Source organism: Sipha flava, unplaced genomic scaffold (genome assembly GCF_003268045.1).
Source record: "Sipha flava isolate LNK unplaced genomic scaffold, YSA_version1 109_pilon_pilon, whole genome shotgun sequence".
Taxonomy (NCBI): Eukaryota; Metazoa; Arthropoda; class Insecta; order Hemiptera; family Aphididae; genus Sipha; species Sipha flava.
In genome coordinates, this window is record NW_020271726.1 from 1,576,643 (window position 1) to 1,588,653 (window position 12,011).

The 12,011-nt window shown below is 33.9% G+C and overlaps 2 pseudogenes; one reads left to right on the top strand and one right to left on the bottom strand.

Moving 5' to 3' along the window:
- Nucleotides 1-6,663: 6,663 nt before the first annotated feature.
- LOC112687782 lies at nucleotides 6,664-8,893 on the bottom strand (annotated as a pseudogene).
- Nucleotides 8,894-9,429: 536 nt separating this feature from the next.
- On the top strand, nucleotides 9,430-10,217 carry LOC112687022 (annotated as a pseudogene).
- The last annotated feature ends 1,794 nt before the right edge of the window (nucleotides 10,218-12,011 follow it).

The following is a 12,011-nucleotide window of genomic DNA, read 5'->3' on the forward strand; positions in this document are numbered from 1 at the left end:
CAAAAAATATAATATGCATTGAAATAATTGGTGTAAACCTTAAATGTATATTTTAAATAATATACATAATTTAGTATTTACTTAAAACGTATTCTGTGGTTAAACGTTCAAAAAATAATAATTAGTTAATAATTTTTATTCGATGTTTGATAATGGAAAACTAACATTAACGATTAACCAATAACCACATGTTTTCGGAAACAGTTAACTGGCATTTATTATCGTTTATCTACTAAGATAATACTTGATAAAACCGTATACCATGAATCAGTAATCAGTGATATATTATGTAACCATGATGGTAAATTGTAATATGTTATTAAAATACTTTATAGCTGATACCAGTGTTCCAGGCGTACGAACATTCGAACTATTGTAAGAACTTAATATAAAACGAACATTCGTACGCCTAATTATGAACATTTTAATAAGATGAAAGTATAAATTTAGATAATTTCATTTTTACTCAAAGAATCCAAAATATTTTTTTTTTTTTTAATACGTAATATACAATCTATATCAAACGACACAATAAGCATATATGATAAGGGGTACAGATAACATGAGTATACAAAATACAAAAAGTGAATAAAGAAGCCACCTAATGATGACACTTAAATGTTGATAGTTTATATGAAAAATGTAAATGAATTATGTATATTTAATAAGTTAGTATTTTTTTTTTTTCTTTATTAAAATTTGTAACAGGTCTCTACACCATTCACGTTTTAATCGTCTAGGAGGACTGCCGGGGATTGAGAGGGAGGAAAGGTTTTTAATTAAAGGATTTGAGTGGGAGGAAAGACGGTTGTGGAATCTTTTGTAAAAGTGTTTGGCTTCCTCGTGGATAGTTTTTAATTTTAGGTCTGTATGGAGAGTATGGTTAGATATGTATGGGGGAGCATTTATTAATTTTCTTAGCGCAATGTTTTGAAAACATTGAATTTTATTTAAATTTGTCTTTTTTGCACTTCCCCATAGCTGTATCCCGTACGTCCAGATTGGTTTCAGTAGTGTTTTGTAGATGAGTAGTTTGACATGAAGGGAGGTGTGTTTATTAGAGACTAGAGGTTTGAGGATACGAAAGCGGTTGTTCAGTGAAAGTCTTTTTGCTATAATATGGTGGGCCCAAGTAAATCTTTTATCTAAAGTAAGACCAAGGTATTTAACTGAAGGAGAGGATGGAATTGGAGCACCGTACAGAGTTACCTCAGGGGTAAGAGCTGGTCTAAGCGTAAAGGTGGTGTGTATAGACTTGCTATGATTTAATTTAAATCTCCATTTGGTATACCAATTCTCCATAAGGTCTAGGTGAGTTTGAAGGTTTGCGGAGGCTATGCATGGGTTGTCATTCATAGATATAATTACTTTGTCATCGGCATAATCTGCTACTAGTGTATTTGGTGTGATTGGTTGATCTGCTGCTAATATATTGTAGAGAATGGGGGATAAATGCCGCCCTGTGGAACCCCAGCACTTATACTGCCAATACTTGACGTGTCAGAACCGTATCGTATTTGGAAGGTACGTTCAGTTAGATATGATTTGATTAGAAGATAGAAGGGTGAAGGAAGAAATGTTTTTATTTTATGCAGGAGACCATCGTGCCAGACTCTATCAAAAGCTTGTGATATGTCTAAGAAAGCTGCTGTACAAAATAATTTTTTTTCCAGAGAGAAAGATATTGCATCTACTACCCTATGCAGTTGATGGGTTGTCGAATGCGAAGAACGAAAACCAAACTGGTAGTCCGGTAGAACTTTCTTGTCAGAAATTATTGGTAGGATACGTTTAATGATAAGTTTTTCTAAAATTTTCGCAAGGAAGGGAAGAAGACTTATTGGTCTGTAGGAAGAAGTTGTATCAGCTGGCTTATTTTAAATTAAAATGATTATATTTCCGAAGAATTAGACGTGGGTTCTAAGTCAACAAAAAATAGCGGGAGAGGGTTTTTGTTTACCTTATGGAGGACGTTAATTACTTGTCTGACTTCGAAAGTAAGGAGTTCTAACTCTTCTTTTATAGTTTCAGTTGGTGTGGAAGGATGTAAGTTCCATACGACTATCCTCAAAGGTTTATCCTCTCTGAGTTGATAAGTATGAAATTGTGCTTTCTCCTCTTTAAGATAACGAACTAGAGTTCTATATGAATCAGGGTTTGAAGTTTGGATTTTTAATTTGTCGGCAGATGCTTTACAGACAAAGTTATCTACTCCGATAATTTCGATAAGCTTTTTGCAAAGTTCAGGAAAATCCGCGACGCCTTTCACAAAAACTGGAGGCGGTGGTTTGTTTGGTGCGATTTCATCAATGACAATTTGTTCAGTAATTGGGGTGGTTGGGTTTGAGGGCGGAGTAACATCGTGATTTTCATTTTGACTCAGAACTAGATAACGATTTGGAGTTACAAAAATTTTTTTTTTACCTTTTTGATCTGTCTGCTTGTTCGTTGATGGGGATGGCGGATCGGAGGCAGAAGAGCTGGAGTGGTTTCTTTTGTTGTTGGTGGAGTTTTTGACAGACCAACCTTGATCAGGTGTGACATCGTTTTTATTTCTCGCAATTGTAATCGGAGAGATTGTGATGTTTTTGTTATTTTGATTATTATTGGAATTCATGGTCAATTATTGATATTAATATTAGAAATTAAATTAAGGACGATTGAGAGTTTTTTTTTTTTTTTTTTTATTTTTATTAGCTTTTAGTATACAACTATGATAGCTCGACATTTACAGAGATTATAAATAAAACAACATTATACATTAAACATTAGTGTACATATTAAATAATGAAGCCAGCATCCAATATAAAGGACATTATTAATTTGATGGCGGTAGTGGATTTTGTGTTAAGTATGGAGTGGATATTTAAGAGGATATTAAGAGTCTGAAGTTCATTAATTAAAATAATGCGATTGAGTTGAAGTGCAGGGCAGTCGATTAGAATATGGGATAAGTCACAAATGCATTCATTTAAGTGAAGAGTACAGAATGGAGAATCATTAAGGCCAAGTTTGAAGGAGTGACTAGGAAGAAGGTGATGTCCTATGCGTAGCCTATTAAATTGTACTATATATGGTCTATGTAAGTATAAGTTATTGAACCAGGTTTTTTTTAGGATATTTGGTGTAATATTTCTGTATCTTGAGGCGAATTCGGCAGGTAGATTGTTCCAGAGAGAGAACCAAATATTAGTAGAGTATTGTTTTATAAGCGATGTGAAGTCAGAATGGGGAGTTGAGAAATAGAAGGAAAGATGAGATTGGATGAAGATTTAGCAAGGTGGTCTGCAACTTCATTACCATATATGCCTGTATGACTAGGAACCCAAAGTGGATGTTATAGTTAGTTTGATTTAATGTAAAAATAAGGGACTTGATGCGAAGAATAAGTGGAGACAGGTGAGAGTTAAATGGGTTTGAATTTAAGGCTTGGAGGCACGACATAGAATCTGAGACAATTAAGTAATTGTTGGGGGGAAAATTTTGAATAAGTTTTAGGGCTTCGGTGATGGCATAACACTCAGCTGTAAAGGAAGAAGACGTAGGAGGAAGGTTATTGTTAAAAGAGAGCTGTAGATCAGGAATATAGAATGCATATCCAGCGGAGAGAGGGGAGACTGATCCATCAGTATAAATCGCGATAAAGTTTAAAAAACGTTCATTAAGATAATTCAAAACGGCTGCATTAACCGAGGAAGAAGACATAGATTTAAAATCATTGGAGGATAGATCTAAAAATTTATTATCAGAATGAATCTGAGGGGAAAAGATAAGAGAGTCGTAAGATTGCTCGTAAAGAGGGAGTTTAGTTGAATTGATAATATATTGGTGGAAATTTGAGATAGAATGTGCTATAATTGATAATACAGGCATAGATTTAGGAACATATCGCCAATTAAGGTACAGTGAGTAATAAATGTCAAAGATACGGTGATCGCTATAGGATAGTGATTTCAAGAGAAATTTGCCGGCAAGCCAGCGGCATCTGATATTAAATGGAGGGCAAGTAGATTCAACTTCCATAGCAGGGCAAGGTGTAGAACTGACGTAACCCATAATGGTTCTGATACATGAGGCTTGGAGTTTATTGATTTTTTTCCAATTAGAAAAGGAAGCCGATCCGAAAAGAAAGCATCCGTAATCAATTTTGGAGCGTATAATAGACAAATATATAGATAATAGACTTGAAGGGTGAGAGCCCCACCAAGTACCAGTTACCGATCGGAGGAAGTTGGACCATCGAGAAACAAACGCTGTGAGAGTAGAAATATGTGGAATCCAGCGCAATTTGGGGTCGAGAGTGATGCCAAGATAGGTAATATTGGGAACAAAAGGGATAACATAGTTGTTGAGATATGTATTAAGGTTGTTTAAATATCTACGACGAGTGAAAATGATCGATTTGCATTTTTCAGGGGCAACATCAAAAGACACTTTGATTAGAATATCATTCAGATCTATCAGGGCAGAGTTGAGGCTATCGATAGCAAGATTAAGATGTTTATTAGAAGAGAATATTACTAAATCATCAGCGTATATAAGACATTTATGACCAGACTGAGAGAGATGCTTTTCAACAATACTCATATATACATTGAATAGGATTGGGCTGAGGCAGCTACCTTGTGGAAGGCCAGTGAAAGTGGATCGAGTGTTTGACGATCTGAAGGGAGAGAAGAAAACAAGTTTTCTGAAATTGAAGAGAGCAGATAGAACATTACAGAACTTAGGGGGGACATTTAATGAGAGAAGATAGGTAATGAGGGTAGGAATGTTCACGGAATCGAAGGCGCCGCGGATGTCCACAAATGTGGCGACAAGGAATTCCTTATTATTAAAAGCATGGTAAATGTTACCAATGAAAGTCGAGAGGCATTCCATAGTACCTAAACCCTTCCTAAAGGCAAACAAGTTTGCAGGTAGAACAGAGTTGGATTCTAGCCACCAATCAAGTCTTGTTTTCAGCATATATTCGAAAACTTTGCAAAGAGAGGAAGAGAGAGCAATTGGACGAAAGGAATCATTAGAATTAGGTTTGGGGATAGGGATGACACGATAAGATGTCCATGAAGGAGGAACCTGATTGGATGATAGAATGTTATTCATAATAGATAGAAGGTAAACCAGAGCATTTGAGGGGAGGTGTTTTAGCATGATAGGTGAAATGTTGTCAAGACCGGACGCAGTAGATTTTCGTGAAGATATGGCTAAATTTAATTCTGACATGGTAAAAATATTGGTGAGAATATGGGGTGGAGAGTATAGAGAGTGATCAGAAGGGCAAATCTCTGATATAGAAGGGACATAGCACGGAGCGACTTTAAAACAAAAAGAGTCGAACCAATCGTCATTATCTGGAGGTCTGACTTGGTTGATACAGTTTTTATAGCGCTTAGCTGTTGACCAAAGGTGATGTATGGGGAAAGATGGATTTATATTAGAACAAAATTTTTTCCATTTTTTCCTCTTTTCATTTTTTAATAGCCTGGTAGTTTGGGCACAAGCGTTTCGGTAATTAATAAAGTCAACCATGGAGCCTGAGCGACGAAAGTTTCTAAAAATAAGGGTTCTGTTTTTGACAGCTTCGGTACAGTCAGAATTCCACCAGGGAGGGGAGGGTGGATAGGGATTGGAATTTAATCTTTTCTTAGGAATTGTAGAATTGGCGGAGTTGTTTATAATACTTGTAAAGGTAGAATAGGAAAAAACTGGAGAGGCAGAATTTGTCAATGAAGAGATAGAATTATGAATTTGAATAGAATACGATGACCAGTTGGCTTTATTGAAGTTAAAAGGTAAATGGATTGGAGGTGCGGAATCCAAGGCGGAACAAAATGGCACAGGATCAGCGATCCTGTTAAAATTAGTTGATATGATAATGGGGATATGATCGCTACCGTGAGGATCATTGAGGACTTGCCAAGATAAATTCCAGATAATATCAGGGGAACAAAAAGATAAATCAATTGCCGAGTTAGTTGAGTTGGGGCGACCCACATGTGTAGGACTATCATCGTTGAGAGGACAGAGACCTAATGAGTCAATGCAATCATAGATCTGAGAACCACGGCGGGATGTAAGTTGAGAACCCCAAGTGGGATGAAATGCATTAAAGTCGCCACCAAGTAGCGTATTATGCGATATCAGTTAAAAGAATTCATGCCATAAATTGGAAGGAACATTAGAATTACTGGGGATGTAGCAGGACCAAAATTTTAAAGGAGTATGTGAGTTGATAAGATGCACTTCGATACCTATGATGTCGATTTTACAGTGGGTAAATCTATTTCTGGTAGCTATATCTAAAGGAATTTGTTTGGATTTGAGGGAGTTATGGACAGCTATAGATACACCACCATAGCCATCGGAGCGGTCGGATCTATAGGTTTTGAACTGCGGTATTGTAAGGGCACGTGAAGGTAAAAGCCAGGTTTCAGAGAGAAGTGCAATTGAGCATTTATGATCGGATAGGAGGTGTTGTAAGGATGGGAGACGTGCAGGGAGACTTCTCACATTCCATTGAATAATGTTAGTGTGATTGTTGGAGATATTCTGGTTTTTATATTTATGTAAAAATGCCATGGTAATTTTAATTTATTTTGTTTTGTAATATGTTAGCTTGTGAGTAAATTATATTTAGTATTTTCTATAACTGTGGTGAGGATATTTGGTGTATAATACAAGACTAATCAGAGGTGAAATTAGAATCTGGAATATTAAGGAGTGAATTTAGAGAATATTCAATTAAGGACTGAAGAGAGGCGGATGAGAAGGGGGAAAATAGGGAGGGGGAATTTATAAGAGATTCAGAGAGTTTAAGAGAAAGAGAATGAATCCAAGATAGATCAGCAGATTTATTGTCTCCGGTAAGGCTTTGATTAGGGAGATTGGTTAAACAGCAACCGTTAGGTGAAGAAAAATGAGGTTCAACTGGTAAATTTAATTTATCTTTATTAATCGGGGAGCGAGATTTTTGTTTTATCTTCCTAGAATTGAAATAATGATGGTGATTATTTAGCCTGGGGAAGTTTTCTTCCTCTAGGGAGATATTTGGTTTTAATATTTCAGAGATTGGAGGCTGGCTCTTAACAACATCGGAAAAAGAATAAGCATTAGTGTAACAATTATTTTTTTTAAAAATTAAGGCATCCTTATAGGAAATATTTTCGGTGGCCATGATGTGTTTAATTTCTTTTTGAGTGGACCATTCGTGGCAACTACGATCAGTGGCTAAGTGAGGTTGCTTGCAGAAGAGACATACAGGATCAGTGGATTGAGCACGTGGGCATAAATCAACCGAATGATTGTTTTCACCGCAGTGACTGCACCTGGGACAGCTACGACAATATTTTTGTGTATGTCCAAAACGTAAACAACGATTGCATTGAACGGAAGACCGGACACTGGGCTTGACATCAAAGATCATATTAAATACAGAGATAATGGATGGTATTTTCGGAGCGACGAATTTAAGTTCAACTATACGTGTTTGAACGATTTTATCATCTTTTTTAATACTGATGCGTTTGAATGCATCAATCTTGACTGAGGATCGGACGCCTTCGAAAAATTCAGTTTCTGAGACTGTAGTGTCTAATTTTATTATTCCGTAAGAAAAAATTAGAGTAGAAGGTATAATTGCATTATAGTTATTCTCCTTTAAGATGCTTGAATTCAAGCAGCAATTACCATTAAAAATTGTGTCGAAAGAAATTTTTATTTTTTTGAACCCGCAGGTTTAATATTAGTAATACCAGAGAAATTGTTTGAGAAAAATTTAGCGGCCTTAATAGGATGCCAGTTTCCTAAATTTATATTAGCGTCCGTACTCTCAACGAGAATGGTTATAGGCCCGATATAATCTGGCGAAAACGACTTTTGCAATAAATTGATATGTTTATTAGTGTTTGCCATATCGCTGTTGGTTGGGAAGGTAGATTGAATAGAAGTATCATTAAGTGAAGAAAACGTACAACCAGTATCGAACTCATTAGAACGATCATTAACAATCAAATCCATATCGTTAGCCGTAGACCCCGACATAATTGCGGTTAGTGTAGATAAAGAGCTATAATTGAATGAGGAGTTAGACATATCTAGAGTCGGCGGGTTGTCAATAATTTGTTGGAAATTTGGTGAAACTGGACAAGAATTTTTGATTGGCTTACCATTTTTTCCGACTACCTGGTAACCGGGGCCAGCAGTGTTTTTGACTTGTTGATTTTTAAGCTTGTTTGAAAACTGGTTTTGGCCGGCACGATTTGTGCCGCCCGAGGACGACGACATAATTAACGCACAACTAAAATAAGAGCGATAACACGCAGCAAGATAATATAGGTAGTACGACTCAAAGAAAACACGTCTGAACGCTAAGACTGCGAGGAGACGAATCGATTGAGAGTATTATACTCATAGGCTGGCGATAGCGTTTGCAGGTTATTAGGCTTATCTCGACGGCCGCGGCGGTCGCAGATAGGAAAAACGTATGCAGTAACGTGAAAGTTTGACCGAAACAACCGAAATGTAAATTTCGTTTGTTGAGTATTCACTTACATTTAGTTAACTTGAACGAAATAAACAGATTTTAATTTATTTTTTTTTTTCGTAAAGAAAAAGAGTTGAAAGTTACGTACGTTCTCACATAACTATACTGGTGTGGTGATAGAAAAACAATATAGTTATAATTAAAATTAATAAACGAGCTAATTTACGAGAGCGCATGGAACGCGTGCGAAGCGGACGACTGCTATCGCGAGAATGAATCCAAAATATAACTTGATAATATTGTCAAAATCACAGTTTTAGTTAGATTATATTATAGTGACCCATTCGACAAATTTGTTGATATATCTATTTTTAGAAATTGACGTCAACGTTTCCAATAAATAAATATCATTAGCTGATAAGTTCTTATTTATTGTATGAAATATCATTTTATTGAAAACAACTAAAAATAGCAAGTAACAAGAATTATATTTGGGTAACCAATGAAATATGAATGATTAGATTCGTCATCAAATCACCTAAAGCATCTTGAATCGACTATATTATTATTTATTCTAAATCAAACGATCACCGAAGTGCCGAACACTCATTACCACGGTTGGGATTTTATAGCACTTAAAATTGCATAAATATGCGCTATAATATCACCTTAAAAATCGCTAAATAAGCTTTAAAAGTATGCAATAAAAACAACAAAAAAAAAATGGAAATTTATTATTTAATAATTTTATACAAACAAACGAGACGAATGTAGACTGTATAAAGCAAAAAGCGAATTCTACACTCGTTTGTTGATAATCGGCTATTAGTAGATTTAGTAGAAATCGACAAAATAATCAACGAAATTAGAACCAAATAACTAAAACAAAATTATTGTATTATATTATACCTACCTATATAAACCTATAAACCTATAAAATTGTGTCCATTTATAGAAATATATTGTTATATTTTATGAAACCAAATTATGTTAACAAAATGCCCATAAATGACATTAATCCAGGAAATTATGAACATTATATTCCTGCTTTACAGATGTACCTTGGCATAAAAGTATTAAAATAAGTAGGAAAATCTAACATTATATCTAATAAATCCATGTTAAATGACTTTTATTTTAGAGCACAATATTTCCTAAAAATTTCTTGCTTACAAAAAATATAATTTTAATGATCCATTAATGTCAAAACTAAAGTTAATTAATCCTAAAAAAGCCATATCTAAAACTAGAGAAAAAATGACCATTTTCCCTTTTTTAAATGTATAACCTCGATTAACTAAATTAAATGATACATAATTGCGAAATATTGATGATGAATGGAGATTATTGTATAACTTTAATAATCCACCTAACATAATAAATAATTTATGAGAATCCGATATTTTTTGGTTTAAATTGTCCAACTTGCAGATAGGTAATTAAGAGTTTCCATTTGTACATTTGGCAAATTTTGCTCTTGAATCATTATCTCTACCTCACTCTAATGCTGATTGTGAGCGTATTTCAGTAAAATTAATCTAATTAAAGTTAAGACTAGAAACCGATTAAACTCGGATACAATTCAAGCATGCTTATTTGCTTCATAGGAAATAAAAATAAATAATACTACTTATGTAGATTTTAAACCTTCTAAAAAAAAATGATTGATTGTATGACTACAAGTAATTTATATGACCCAAGTAGAAATGATGAGTTTAGTTTTGAAGTATAATATTAATATTATATGTTTGTCATGTTATATATTATATGAAATTCTATCTTTTACACAAAGAAAACGCACAAGAATTAACACTTAGTATTACATAAACAATTAATAAAAATTTATTCAATAGAATATACATATAAACTTAAATCACCAAAACGACATAATAATGACTGGCCCTATAATTAACACTTTTAATTGTATATAAAAAAAAGGCGCTCGCTCCGCTCACTAGCTAGCCAAATTTTTATTTTGTACACAGTACACACTAAGTCAAATCAAATTCAAAATGAAAAATTCAACATTCGTTGGTCATTTTAAAAATTGTTATTGATAACGAACATTTACAGTGCTATGCTCTTATCAGTCATATCTCTGTCATAGTTACATTACATTATACTGGTTACTACGGTCCACGACGTCAATAGCTGATCTTTTTATCGTGGTTTTTAAACTTACTTTATCGTTGAGATAACGAATATAGTTCCATAGAATAGAATAATAAATAATAATAATAATAACGTATTAATTAATATATTATTATGATATACCACAAATTTCTATTTTTATATTATGTAGTATATTCTAGAATAGTCAGTAGATTTAAGATTATATTGATTATTATAGAAAACCCGGCCCGCTTAGACCCGGCCACCGGCCCATTTGGCTACTTTAAAATCTAGGGTCGGGCAAATGCATACTCCTGCCCCCCCCCCAAATGACCAAATGACGCCCCTGACGACAACGCACTCTTCGCTCAACGGTCGTCCGCGCACTCCTTCTCTCTCTTTCCGTCACTCCCGACTGTACTCCCATCGCAAAGGCAACAGTGCCTGTACGTTTACAATATTTTCTTCTTCCTTTTTTTTTTTTTTTATAACAGTCATATATCGTTTCCTCATATTTAATTATTAAAAGTATTTTTAATTAATATTTTGTTACACTTTATTATTATAAAGGTTTAAATAATATTTTGTTGTATTTTATTTTTTTTAAATACTTATTTGATATTTTGTTACACTTAATTATTATAAATATTTAAATAATGTTTTTCTGTATTATATTTTTATAAAAACTTAGTTAATAGGTATTGTATTACACTATTACATTTAATTAATTATTATTATTAAGACTTAAATAATATTTTGTTGTATTTTATTGTTATGAATACCTCCATTTAATCACTCCCCTTCATCCCAATATGTCTTACCCATAGAGTAATTACTCTATGGTCCTACCAGATAGTACACTATTAGTACTGAGAGTAGCGAAGGAAAATTTTTTACAGTACATACAAAATGAACATTTTACGATAATTTTCTGAACATTCAATCTCTTTAACCTGGCAACACTGGCTGATACAACGCTGCTGCAGGCTAGTCGCTCACTGATACACGGTGTTCTGGTGGGAGCATAGACCTTAACTATAACCTAACCTATAATTTATTAAAACAGTGTTTAATTCTCATGGGTGATACAGGTGCCAAAGTCCATTCTATTACTTTTGGTGGAGCTTACAGTAATGGTAAAATGTGTTCAAATTTTGGTGCTTTATTTGATATAAATGATGAATTAAGTTTTATCTTTGAAAATCCTTACAATAAAGAACCTATATATATTTTTTATGATGCTTGCCATATGATTAAGTTGATTAGAAACACTTTGGGAGATATGGGGTGTCTATTTAATCAAGAAGGGGAAAAAATTAGTTGGGACCATATTAAAATGTTGTATTTCAAAGAAAAGAACGAGGGCTTAAAAGCAGCAACAAAATTGACAAATAAACATGTATACTATTATAAC